The 14,972-nt window shown below is 32.2% G+C and overlaps 1 protein-coding gene and 1 long non-coding RNA gene across 2 annotated transcripts in view; one reads left to right on the top strand and one right to left on the bottom strand.

Annotated features, from left to right (window-relative positions):
- The window catches only part of LOC128158707 (beta-1,4-N-acetylgalactosaminyltransferase bre-4-like), an 80,708-nt gene that overhangs the window by 55,816 nt on the left and 9,920 nt on the right, over positions 1-14,972 (top strand). The gene's annotated exons all lie outside the window — the stretch shown is intronic.
- LOC128158708 (uncharacterized) lies at positions 10,884-13,791 on the bottom strand. Its single transcript, XR_008240031.1, has 3 exons — positions 13,778-13,791; positions 12,293-12,539; positions 10,884-11,334 (listed from the first exon to the last, which is right to left on the bottom strand). It is a non-coding gene; the product is annotated as an uncharacterized LOC128158708 (long non-coding RNA).

Raw genomic sequence — 14,972 nt, 5'->3', positions numbered from 1 at the left:
CCCCTTTTTGATATCAAATAAAAGGTCATTAAAATCTCAACACATTTTGTTTACCAACTGTTTAGAAATTCGTTACCGTTCTTGAGATATATGGGAAAGAAGGTTTAAGGGGCTGATTCCTAAACTCCTTATAGGGGCTGTTTAACAAAATTTTGAAATTTGCATATTATTTAGTACATCATTCTGAGTATCTTTTCTTCTTTACTGCATTTCAAAATATTTTTCCTTTCTGAGATATTGGTGATCAAAGTTCTATAATGCTGGCCCCTAAAAACCCCTTATTATGTAACACATGATAAAATCATTACATTGATTAGATACATAACTGTAAAATAAACATATGTGCTTCTATAACTGTACACAAAATATCCCTCAGTAAAGGGCTACAGATAAAAGACTTTAGAGCCCTTTCGTCCCCTTATTTGAGGGGCCAGCCCCTTTTTCTTGATATCAAATAAAAGGTCATTTAATTCCGAACACATTTTGTTCAACAAGTGTTTAGAAATTCGTTACCGCTTTGGAGATATATGAAAAAGTAGGTTTTAGGGGACGATCCCTTATCTCCTTTTAGGGGCTGTTTAACGAAATTTTGACGGTTGCATATTGTTAAGAACATCATTTTGAACAGCTTTTCTTCTGTATTGCATTACAAAATATTTTTCCTTTCTGAGATATGGGTGATCGAAATTTTGGACTTTTGGCCCCTAAAACCCCTTAGTTACGTAACACATAACAAAAATCATTACAATGCTTGGATGCATAACTGTGAGATAAGCATATTTGCTTCTATAACATTTCACAAAATATCTCTCAGTAAAGGGCTCCAGATTAAAGACTTTAGAGCCCTTTGGTCCCCTAATTTGAGGGGCCAGCCCCTTTTTCTTGATATCAAATGAAAGGTCTTGTAAATTTAAACTTTTTTTGCATTACATGTGTTAACAAAATATTTTTCAGAAAAGAGATAAACTAAGAAATCCATGAAAAATTACGACGTTTTTTTAGTCTCGATTTTCGGGACCAGGCGAGCTTTAACGCCGTTTGAGCATGACAAATATGAATGCCAAATAGCACATCTGCAGTCTCTTGTCTACAATCCCTGAAAGTTTGAACTCAATATTGTTTACCTTTTTAGGAGGAGATCCCTGGACAAGCCGACCCTCTGAAAATCGCTAAAACGTCATTATCTCAAGAACGGAAGTGACGTCATCATAATAAAAAAATATGTTTTTAGTTCAAATAAATATCTATCGGATCTGAAAGTTTTATGAAAATCGATTGAGCCATCTCCAAGAAATCGCCTGCACAAAAATGCGTAAGAAAAAAAACAAGAATAATAATAGGGAAAAAGAAACAAAGCAATAACAATAAGGTCTTCCGTTGGAAACGGAAGACCGTAACTAGAGCAAAGCTCGTTGCAAAGCAACGAGTGGGTCTTCCGTTAATGTCGAAAGTAAAGGTGGAAGTTCTTGTAAGAAGCAGAGCTCTTAAACAAACAACGATAGTAACTTAAATAAAAAGATGAAAAAATCGAATTATTCCTGGTACGACTTAACAAAATCCGAATTATTTCAAGTACGACTTAACAAAAATCTTTCCAATTTCAAGAACGACTTAACAAACAAATCCGAATGTGTTACAGTACGACTTAACAATTATTTTTCGTACGAATTAATTTTACTTTGATTATTACGCTATTTTTTAAACCAAGGACGCGGAATCAAAATTTCCGGAAAAATCAATTTTTAAACCCCGATATCTCTGTAATGCATCGTCCGTTTTGAAAACGGCTTTCAGTGTTAGATTCACCTTAATAAGCTCTACAAAACACATATTCTTTTTTGATTTGATCAGAAAATTCATTTTTTCGAAAAATTTGTTTCACTTCCGGTGTCGACCGGAAGTGACAAAATACATTTTTTTGGTCAAATGCCATAAGTTAATCCGCAGATTTACAATCACAGAAAATTTCAAGTCTTTATAAACAACCGTTTACTAGAAAAGTCTTGGACAAAATCACTTTTTGAAAATTTTTAAAATGACGTGACTAGAAAACGGAAGTGATTTAATGACTGAAACTGTAAAAGCTTCAAGGGACAAGAATTTAACATAATCTCTGAAAATTTCTAGCAAATCGGTTGAATAGTTTTTGAGATATAAAGCAAAAAAGAAGTCAGAAGGAAAAACAAGAAGATTAATAATAATAAAAAAAAACAATAGAATAACAAGAGGGTCTTCCGTTGAAAACGGAAGACCCTAATAATAACTAGAGCAAAGCTTGTTGCAAAGCAACGAGTGGGTCTTCTGTTAATGTCGGAAGTAAAGCTGGAAGTTCCTGTAAGAAGCAGAGCTCTTACACTAATAACAAGAGTAACTAAATAAAAAGATTTTAAAAAATCGAATTATTCCTGGTACGACTTAACAAAATCCGAATTAATTTAATTACGACTTAACAAAAACCTTTCTGATTTCAAGAACGACTTATCAAAAAAATCCAAATGTGATACAGTACGACTTAACAATAATTTTATGTACGAGTTAATTTTACTTTGAACATTACGCTATTTTTTAAACCAAGGACGCGGAATCAAAATTTCCGGAAAAATCAATTTTTAAACCCCGTTATCTCTGTAATGCATCGTCCGATTTTAAAACGGTTTTCAGTGTTAGATTCAGCTTAATAAGCTCTACAAAACACATATTCATTTTTGATTTGATCGGAAAATTCATTTTTTCGAAAAATTTGTTTCACTTCCGGTTTCGACCGGAAGTGACGGATTTTCATTTCCAGCCTTATTACAGAGGTAAATCGATTAAATTATTACCATTGAAAATTTCAAGCCTCTATCTTGAAGCGTTTTTGAGAAACACTGCGGACAAAATGACTTTTTGAAAATTTTAAAAATGACGTAACATAAAAATGCAAGTGATGTTTTCAGAGAAACTTCACAAACCTTGAGATATTATAAATGCACATAATCTCTGAAAGTTTCGTCAAAATCAGTTGTAAACTTTTTGAGTTATAAAGCCGAGAAAGAGTCAGAAAAAAAAAGAAAAAGTATAATAATAAAAAGAAACCGAAGAATAACAAGAGGGTCTTCCGTTGAAAACGGAAGACCCTAAAAAGAAACCGAAGAATAACAAGAGGGTCTTCCGTTGAAAACGGAAGACCCTAAAAAGAAACAAAGCAATAACAATAAGGTCTTCCGTTGGAAACGGAAGACCTTAATAATAACTAGACACGATCTCGTTGCGAGCAACGAGGAGGTCTTCCGTCTGATTTGAGAAGGAAATTTGACATCATCGACTTCGATTTTCGACAAAACTAGAGGTACTGTGAGGAAGCTCACAATTGATACCCCCCGCTAAGAAAAAATTCATAACGCGTGTATTTTTGCTATTATAGAAAATATTGCATGAATCTATTTCACTGTCCATTTTCTATGAATAACAAATGCTTTATTTTTGAAAACTGTTAATTTTTAGCTTCTAATATTTCCATTTATACAAGACATGACACAGACAGAATTTAGCTTTTTCGAAACAATGACCTTGAACTTTCTCAATTGACCTTGGGTCAAGGTCATGACACACCCTTTAATCATAAGCAATCTTTGTGTGAAGTAAGAACTTCCAATGTTTCCCCATAAGAAAGATATGGACCGGATACGAATTTTGCATTTTTTCTGCCAGTGACCTTGACCTTGCCCAAATGACCTTGGTCAAGGTCATGACACACCTTTAGGTCATTAGCAATCTTTGTGTGAAGTAAGAACTTCCAATGTTTCTCCATAAGAAAGATATGGACCGGACACGAATTTTGCACTTTTTCTGCCAGTGACATTGACCTTGCCCGAATGACCTTGGGTCAAGGTCATGACACACCCTTTGGTCATAAGCAATCTTTGTATGAAGGAAGAACTTCCAATGTTTCTCCATAAGAAAGATATGAACCGGACACGGATTTTGCAATTTTTTTTTCCAGTGACCTTGACCTTGCCCAAATGACCTTGGGTCAAGGTCATAACACACCCTTAGGTCATAAGCAATCTTTGTGTGAAGTAAGAACTTCCAATGTTTCTCCATAAGAAAGATATGGACCGGACACGATTGCACAGACAGACAGACAGACAGACAGATGGACGGACAGACGGACGGACGGACAAGGTGATTGCTATATACCCCCCAAACTTTGTTTGAGGGGGGGGGGGGTATACAAACATGATATGGAAAAAAGAGTGAAGAACTAATGCCTTTTTGTATCGCATTTTAAAACTTATCTTATATTGCTTTTTTAAATATTTGCATTTCTTCAAACTGATATAGAAAAGATTAAACTTTTTTACCTCTGGCTCCTAAAAAACCCTAATAAGGTAGCGCAAGAGAAAATAATTATATTATTAGGATATATAAACGTATTATATCTAATTCAGCTTAATTAACCTTTCACAAAATAGCTCTCAGTAAAACGCTAAAGATTAAAGACTTTAGAGCCCTTTGATCCCCTAATTTAGGGGGCCATCCCCTTTTTCTTGATCTCAAATAAAAGGTCATTTAATTCTGAACACATTTTGTCAACAAGTGTTTAGAAATTTGTTTCCGTTCTGGAGATATATGAGAAAGAAGGTTTTAGGGGCCGATCCCTTATCTCCTTTTAGGGGCCGTTTAACGAAATTTTGATGGTTGCATATTGCTGAGAACATCATTTTGAACAACTTTTCTTCTGTACTGCATTTCAAAATAGTTTTCGTTTCTGAGATATGGGTGATGAAAATTTTGGACTTTCGGCCCCTAAAAACCCTTAATTACGTAACACATAATAAAAGCATTACATTCCTTAGATACATAACTGTAAGATAAACATATTTGCTTCTATAACATTTCACAAAATATCGTTCAGTAAAGGGCTACAGATAAAAGACTTTAAAGCCCTTTAGTCACCTTGTTTGAGGGACCAGCCCCTTTTTTTGATTTCAAAAGAAAGGTCTTGTAAATAAAAACTACTTTTACATTACATGTTTTAACAAAATATTTTTCAGAAATGAGATAATTAAAGAAAACCACAAAAATTACGACATTTTTTTCATCTCAATTTTCGGGTCCAGGCGAGCTTCGGCGCCTTTTAAGCTAGATCAAAATGAAAATAAAATTACAAATCTACAATCTTTCGTCTACTATCCCTGAAAGTTTGAACTCAATATCTTTTATAGTTTAGGAGAACTTAGAGGGACAAGCCACACCTCTGAAAATCGCTAGAACGTCAGTTTCTCAAAAACGGAAGTGATGTCATCACTAAAATCAAACACCTATAAGGTTCAGATGACTATCTATCAGATCTGAAAGTTTAATGAAAATCGGTTGAGCCGTTGTTGAGAAATCGCGTGCACAAAATTTGTAAGAAAAAAAAGAAAAATAACTAGACACGATCTCGTTGCGAGCAACGAGGAGGTCTTCCGTTCGATTTTTTGAATGAAATATGACATCATTGACTTTGATTTTCGACAACAAAACATATTATGGAAAAAGGAGTGAAGTACTAATGCTTTATTGTATCGCTTTTTATAAGTTCTCTTGCTTTCTAAATACTTGCATTTCTTTCAATTAAGATAGAAAAGATCAAACTTGTTTACCTCTGGTCCCTCAAAAACCCTAATTGGGTAACGCAAGAGAAATTCATTATATTGTTAGGATATATAAACGTATTATACCTAATCTAGCTTTAATAACCTTTCACAAAATGGCTCTCATTAAAGGGCTATAGATAAAAGATTTAAGAGCCCTTTGATCCCCTAACTTAAGGGGCAATCCCTTTTTCTTGGATTCAAATGAAAGGACATTTAATTCTGAACACATTTTGTTAACAAGATTTAGTGTTTAGAAATTCGTTACCGTTCTGGAGATATAAGAGAAAGAAGGTTTTAGGGGCCGATCCCATAACTCCTTATTGGGGCCGTTTAAGAAAATTTTGAAGGTTTGATTTTTTGAGAACATCATTTTGAACAACTTTTCTTCTGTATTGCATTTCAATATATATTTCCTTTCTGAGATATGGGTGATCAAAATTTTTGACTTTTGGCCCCTAAAACTCCTTAATTACGTAACACATGATAAAATCTTTACATTGCTTGAATACATAACTATAAGATAAACACATTTGCTTCTATAACATTTCACAAAATATCTCTCAGTAAAGGGCTACAGATTAAAGACTTTAGAGCCCTTTGGTCCCCTAATTTCAGGGGCCAGCCCCTTTTTCTTGATATTAAATAAAAGTTCATTTAATTCTACACAAATTTTGTTCAACAGGTGTTTAGAAATTTGTTACCGTTCTAGAGATATATGAGAAAGAAGGTTTTAGGGGCCGATCCTTATCTCCTTTTAGGGGGCGTTTAACGAAATTTTGACGGTTGCATTTCGTTAAAACATCATTTTGAACAACTTTTCTTCTGTACTGCATTTCAAAATATTTTTCCTTTCTGAGATATGGGTGATCAAAATTTTGTACTTTTGGCCCCCAAAAACCCTAAATTACGTAACACATCATAAAATCATTACATTGCTTGAATACATAACTGTGCGATAAACATATTTGCTTCTATAATCTATTACAAAATATCCCCCGGTAAAGAGTTATAGGTAAAAGACTTTAGAGCCTTCTAGGTCCCTAATTTGAGGGGCCAGCCCCTTTTTCTTGATATCAGCAGGAAGGTCTTGTAAATATAAACTTTTTTTACATTACATGTTTTAACAAAATATTTTCCAGAAAAGAGATAAAGAGAGAAAAGCACAAAAATTCACGACGCTTTTTAATGTCAATTTTCGAGCCATAGCGAGCTTTAGCGCCAGTAGTGCTAAACATACAAAACAACAATCATGCAAAACTTCAATCTTTCCTTTACCTACCGTAAAAATTTGAGCTTAATATCTCTTATAGTTGAGGAGAACAACAGAAGACAAAATACCCATATAAAAATTAGAAAAATCTCAATATCTCAAAAACGGATGTGACGTCATCAATACAAAACATTTCCAATCAAGTTCAGACCACTATCTATCACATCCTAAAATTTGATTGAAATCGGCCGAGACGTTTCTGAGAAATCGCGGGCACAAAAAAGGCAGAAAAATAATAATAACTAGACACGATCTCGTTGCTAGCAACGAAGAGGTCTTCCGTACGATTTTTAGAAGAAAATATGACATCATCGACTTTGATTTTCGACAACAAAACATGATATGGAAAAAGGAATGAAGTACTAATGCTATAATGTATCGCTTTTTTAAAGTTCTATTACATTGCTTTTTAAAATACTTGCATTTCTTCCAAATAAGATTGAAAAGATTAAATTTGTTTACATCTGGTCCCTAAAAACCCTAATTGGGTAACGCAAGAGCAAGTCATTATATTGTTAGGATATATAAATGTATTATACCTAATCTAGCTTTACTAACCTTTCACAAAATGGCTCTCATTAAAGGGCTATACATAAATATTTTTAGAGCCCTTTGATACCCTAATTTAAGGGGCCAGCCCCTTTTTCTTGGAATCAAATGAAAGGACATTTAATTCTAAACACATTTTGTCATCAAGTGTTTAAAAATTCGTTACCGTTCTTGAGATATATGAGAAAGAAGGTTTTAGGGGCCGATCCCTTTTCTCCTTATAGTGGCCGTTTTACGAAAATTTGAAGGTTGCATATTGTTAACAACATCATTTTAAACAATTTTTCTTCTTTACTGCAATTTAAAATATTTTTCCTTTCTAACATATGAATGAGATATTCTGGAGGTATGTGAGAAAGAAGGTTTTAGGGGCCGATCCCTTATCCCTTTAATGGGGCCGTTTAACGTAATTTTGAAGCTTGCACATTGTTAAGAACATAATTTTAAACATCTTTTAAAATCTTCTGCATTGCATTACAATATATTTTTCCTATCTAAGATATGGGTGATCAAAATTTTGGACTTTCGGCCCCTAAAAACCCTTAATTACGTAACACATAATAAAAGCATTACATTGCTTGGATACATAACTGTGATATAAACATATTTGCGTCTATAACATTTCATAAAATAGCTTTAAGTAAAGGGCTACAGATTAAAGACTTTAGAGTCCTTTGATCCCCTTATTTGAGGGGGCCAGCCCTTTTTTCTTGATATTAAATGAAAGGTCATTTAATTCTTAACAAATTTTGTTCAACAAGTGTTTAGAAAATCGTTACTGTTCTGGAGATATATGAGAAAGAAGGTTTTTGGGGCCGATCCCTAATCTCCTTATAGGGGCCGTTTAACGAAATTTTGAAGGTTGCATATTGTTAAGAACATTCATTTGAACAACTTTTCTTCTGTATTGCACTACAAAATATTTTTCCTTTCTGAGATATGGGTGATCAAACTTTTGGACTTTTGGCCCCTAAAAACCCTTAATTATGTAACACATAATAAAATCATTACACTGCTTGGATACATAACTGTGAGATAAACATATTTGCTTCTTTAACATTTCACAAAATATCTCTCAGTAAAGGGCTACATATTAAAGACTTTAGAGCCCTTTGGTTCCCTAATTTTAGGGGTCAGCCCCTTTTTCTTGATATCAAATGAAAGGTCTTGTAAATATAAACCTTTTTTGCATTACATGTGTTAACAAAATATTTTTCAGGAAAAAGATAAACTATGAAAACCATGAAAAATTACGACGTTTTTTTCATCTCAGTTTTCGGGACCGGGCGAACTTTAAGGACATGTGAACCTGACATGAAACTAATTGAATAATTGAAAAAATTGTTTAAACAGACTCTAATCCATTTGTTTTTGTCAAAAAAGACATTTTAAGCATATGTTCGTGAGTTCGTTTCCATGGCAACGACCTTCAAACTTACCCATGTTCAAAAAATTAGAACGAGACAAAAAACCTTAAATGCAAATTTAAAATGTCATAAAAGACATATTTACAATTAACTAGAAAACTTTTCTCACCAAAATATTAAAAAGGTTAATAAAATACTCTATTTATCTGAAAATGGATTATAAGAATTCCTTTTATTTAATCCGCTATTTTAGTTTGAATTTCCTCTGACCACTAAAAAAGTGACATTTTTTGACGTGACCCGAGCTAGAAAAATTGCAAAAAATACAATTTCCTATAATTACACTCTTATTTTTTTTATGTAATTTTGAAGAAATGATAAATAGCAAAAAATTAGTAATCAATAATTGGCATGTTCGTGAATTAGAAAAATAGATAATAACGTCTGAATTTCCTCTGATCTCTATTGAAATAGATGCTACAAACCCTACATGCTGTTAAAAAAAGACGTATAATTCAGTTTTAAATGGCGATTTCTTTCAACTAGTTATACTGTGAACCTGCATAAGTTCTTGTCGAACAAAATTAAAGGAGTTGTGTTGTAAATACTACAACTAATTGAATTAAAAAGGCTGAAAATCCGAATTTCCTCTGATCTGACTTTTACAAAAAATCACTCTGCGCGCTTCATGAAAGTCAACACTGCCATAAATGGTAGTATTTCTAAAAACCAATCATATAAAGAGAAAATGATTCTTTAATTTAACAATTTTTTCACTTCCTAAAGAGTTTATTTTAATGGTAATTAACATAGTGTCATAGTTGTGCATCTGATAAAATCAAGAAACTCTAGTCTCTGTACACAAAAAAGAAAAACATGCATGGAAACTTTAATACACACAATCTTTATTAAGCCTTTGTTGAAAGATTTAAAATACAATCAAACCAAATAAATTACAGGTTTCATAAAAATCATATACTGATTGTAATTAATTTGAATTTCCTCTATCAATCTTTAAAAGTTTTGTCTGATTTGTAAGGTATTGCATTAAAATGGGTGTCGAAAAATAGGAGAACCTTTCAAATGATTACAGGTATAAAAATGAAATTTGATACTTAATCATGATAATTCTTTAAATCATATTATCTGATTGGACTAAACAACACTGCAGATTCTGAAATGATTTATGATTTGTCCTTATGTATATACATGATTGTATGCAATCCTATGATTCCTTTGAACTTTGAACCCTTCCTTGGTCCCCATATTGGTCTTGATGCTATTTATAATGTATGATTGAGACTTTATCAGAATGATTATGCAGGGTAATATATTACAATGGTTCAGCCTCAATTTGAACTAAAATATAGAAAATGTGGAAGGCCACACCAATTAAATTTCTTTTTTATTGGATCCTGCATGCTCGTATTTAAATAAAACTTTACAAATCATATCATTATGGACCGCCTCAAAATTTTGGCTACAAAAAATAATAATCGGATTATTTTATCGCTAGCCCGCTTGTACCCTTTTCCACTTAATGTCCGACAAGCAAGAAATTATATTGGTGTGGCCTAACTAGGATATGTATATTTTTTTTCATGCAAAAATGATAAAAATATAGATAAGGATAAGTTATAACAAAAATATTCTTATTCACAAAAATCATTTCAAAAAATATTTAAAATAAAAATTTTACTCAACCATACATTCATAACTCATTCAAAAACTGTAATTTAAGAGGACTGATATTTTCTGTGAGGCTTGTTGTATATAAGTGTCATAATGATGATCTCAACTTGATCTACATCAGTAACCTCACCAGGGTTATAAAATAAAACAGACTTCATACAGATAAATGGATGGACAGACAGACACTAATAGACAGAAATGATGATTTGATATACTATGCAATCATCAAATTAAACATAATTATAAACATAAGACATATATTTTAAAAACCAGTTTCTCCACATGAACAGTATATAGCCATTACAAACTTCATTACTGCACTTGGTCAGTATAAATACCTTTTGAATTGATATCTATCAATTGTATTTCTTATAGCAAATGCATTATCATAATATATATTCTTTTACAATACTAATTCTTAATTGTATGCATTATATGTCCAAATTATTCATGACTTTTGGAGTTTCAGAAATGGTTTTCAAATCCAAGTAAATGTAATAAATCATAAATGGTAGATTATCACTGGTTTGGTCCAGTTTCATATTTCAGGATATGTTGTGCTGCTTATTAATTGTCTTAATATTATATCATAAATGTTGAAATAAATATTGTCATCCTTAAATTACCAAATAAATGATCCAGGGCATCAATCGGGAAAGGCTTTATCAGGATGAACATAACAGAGACAATAATCTGATTATCAGCTCTTCTCTTCATCACTCATGGTTTCAGTTCTTTACATTAGTCTTATATTTTTCCGCATTGTGTCTTGTATTAGGAATGACCTCGTTAACACATACCAGTGATGTTCTCATCTCTTGGAGGTTTGAAAAGTCTGTATTAAAAAAAAACCCTGATATTACTGGTACTATTACTTATAACATATAAGAAGGACTTATATGAAAGGATGATCTTAAGAATCTACATGTAGAAAAATAAAATTCATATAGGCATATCATGAAAGTGTATGCAACATAGACAGACAGAACCTTATATATTAAATGGATTATTCTATATAAAATTTGATATCAGGTGAAACTTGTCAACATTTTATTCTAATCTTGAAAATTTAAATTAATGTTACTTAACTGTGTGTATTTAGAAATCTTGCGTTTTAATGATTTGAAAATAATGGGAAAAAAATAAGAATTTGTAACAATAATGAACCCAGCACATGAAATCTAAATATGATGTGAGCAATTCTATCAACCGATAAACCATGATATACTAATTTTTCTTTCAACTGTACTTTGATTTTTACAGTTCAATAAAGGTGAATATCAGTCAGCTGTTCAAATGTGTTCACAGTACAGAGAATCAACATTATCAGTTATTGATAGTGAATAAAAGATTAATTCTTCATGTTATGAACTATACTGTATGTGCTAAAAAAATCATCAATACAAACATATAACCTATTCCTTACAAATATACTGTTCAAGCTAATGTGCATGAAAGTGTTAGACTAAAAATATTTTGTGAGTAAATGTTGGTAAATAAGCTTGTCATATGCTAGAGTAAACTCAGGGCCCTCTATGCGTTCAACCTTACCATTTATCATCAGATGGTTAATTTCATTTAAGAAAATTCGAACTAAAATTGTGATTATTTTAATTACAAACACTGACTGAATTAACAATGAATAATTTTTATGTTTGAACAAATTAAGATTATTGTGTAGCTATTCTGCATATAGGCTAGGCGATATTGTTTTCACGTGGATAATATACGAGCATAATAATCTGTAACGTTAACATAATACAATATAGCACATGTCATGATAAGACACCTACCATGCTTACTGCTTGCAAATGGCAGGTTTAGATCACAGGGAACTGGTGTATGGTCTCGTCCTTTTTTCCATTCCCTTTTTATGACACCCGACATCAGTTTGTGTTCGCAATATTCGTCATACACTAATAATATCCATCAGTTTTTGTCATTCCGACTTGTTGTTTACATCGAGATTTGGGAAATTACCGGAAATCGGCGCAAGTATGTCGTAAACTTTAAGTTTGTAAATGATTAAAAAAGTAAAACCTTTTGATGTAAATGTTGATATAAATTATATTTTATGCATATTCATAAACTTACACATTTTATATCACTGTTTTAAACCTTAAATTAAGCAAATAAACCGTCGATGTGAAATACGATTGCTTGTCGCCAGACGACAGTTCGCGTTGCGCAATGAACTTGTTTTTGTCAGGTTCACATATCCTTAACGCCTTTTAAGCATGGCAAATATGAATGCAAAATTGCACATCTACAATCTCTTGTCTACAATCCCTGAAAGTTTGAACTCAATATCTTTTACCGTTTAGGAGAAGATCCCTGGACAAGCCGACCCTCTGAAAATCGCTAAAACGTCATTTTCTCAAGAATGGAAATGACGTCATCAAAATAAAAAAAATGTATATTAAGTTCGGATTAATATCTATTCGATCTGAAAGTTTCACGAAAATCGGTTCAGCCATTTCCAAGAAATCGCCTGCACAAATTTTGTAAGAAAAAAAAATAATAATAGGGAAAAAGAAACCGAACGAAAACAATAAGGTCGTCCGTTGGAAAATGGAAGACCTTAATAAGAACTACAGCAAAGCTCGTTGCAAAGCAACGAGTGGGTCTTCCGTTATTGTCGGAAGAAAAGCTGGAAGTACCTGTAAGAAGCAGAGCTCTTAAACCAATAACAAGCGTAACTAAAATAAAAAGATGAAAAAAATCGAAATATTCCTGGTACGACTTAACAAAACCCGAATGATTTTAAGCACGACTTAACAAAAACCTTCCTAATTTCAAGAACGAGCTAACAAAAAAAATGCAAATGTGTTCAAGTACGACTTTACAATTATTTTTGGTACGAGTTAATTTTACTTTGAACATTACGCTATTTTTTAAACCAACGACGCGGAATCAAAATTTCCGGAAAAATCAATTTTTAAATCCCGATATCTCTGTAATGCATCGTCCGGTTTTAAAACGGTTTTCAGTGTTAGATTCAGTTTAATAAGCTTTAAGAAACACTTATTTTGTTTTTAATTCGATCAGAAAATTCATTTTATCGAAAAAATTGTTTCACTTCCGGTTTGGACCGAAAGGGACAGATTTTTATTTCCAGCCTTATTACAGAGCTAAATCGACCAAATCATAACCATTGAAAATTTAAAGCCTCTATCATAAAGCGTTTTTGAGAAACGCCGCGGACAAAATGACTTTTTGAAAATTTTAAAATTGACGTTACGTCAAAACGGAAGTGACATTTTAAACAAAACTTTAACATCTTTGAGCGATAATATTTTCACATAATCTTTGAAAGTTTGATTAAAATCAGTTGGAAACTTTTTGAGTTATAAAGCCGAGAAGGAGTCAAGAAAAAAAAGAAAAAGTATAATAATAACTAGAGCAAAGCTCATTGCAAAGCAACGAGTGGGTCTTCCGTTTATGTCGGAAGTAAAGCTTGAAGTTCCTGTAAGAAGCAGAGCTCTTTAACTAACAACAAGAGTAACTAAAATAAAAAAATGAAAAAAATCGAATTATTCCTGGTACGACTAAACAAAATACGAATGATTTTAAGTACGACTTAACAAAAACTTTTCTGATTTCAAGAACGACTTAACAAAAAAAAATCCGAAAGTTTTAAGTACAACTTAACAATTATTTTTGGTACGAGTTAACTTAACGATAAACATTTTGCTATTTTTTAAACCAAGGACGCGGAATCAAAATTTCCGGAAAAATCAATTTTTAAACACCGATATCTCTGTAATGCATCGTCCGATTTTAAAACGGCTTTCAGTGTTAGAATCAGCTTAATCAGCTCTAGAAAACACGCATTCGTTTTTGATTTGATCAGAAAGCATTTTTGAGAAACGCCGCGGACAAAATGACTTTTTGAAAATTTTAAAAATGACGTTACGTAAAAACGGTAGTGACGTTGTCAAAAATACTTTAACATCTTTGAGGAAAAATATTGTCACATTGTCTCTAAAAATTTCATCAAAATCGGTTGGAAACTTTTTGAGTTATAAAGCCGAGAAGGAGTCAGAAAAAAAAGGAAAAAGTATACATGTAATAATAATAACTAGAGCAAAGCTCGTTGCAAAGCAACGAGTGGGTCTTCCGTTAATGTCGAGAGAAAAGCTAGAAGTACCTGTAAGAAGCAGAGTTCTTAAGCCAAGAACAAGAGTAACTAAAACAATAAGAAAAAAATAGAATAATTCTTGGTACGACTTAACAAAATGTTAATGATTTTAAATACGACTTAACAAAAACCTTTCCGATTTCAAGAATGTCTTAACAAAATAAACCCTAATGTGTTCATGTACAACTTGACAATTATTTTTGATACGAATTATCTTTACATTTAACTTCACTCTATTTTTTAAACCATGAACGCGGAATCCAAATATCCGGAAAAATCAAATTTTAAACCCCAATTTTCTGTAGTGCATGGTCCGATTTTAAAACGATTTT

The sequence above is a fragment of the Crassostrea angulata genome, chromosome 8 (assembly GCF_025612915.1).
Source record: "Crassostrea angulata isolate pt1a10 chromosome 8, ASM2561291v2, whole genome shotgun sequence".
In the NCBI taxonomy this organism is placed as follows: domain Eukaryota; kingdom Metazoa; phylum Mollusca; class Bivalvia; order Ostreida; family Ostreidae; genus Magallana; species Magallana angulata.
Note: the sequence above shows the minus strand (reverse complement) of the source record. Positions and strands in the feature narration are given on the sequence as shown.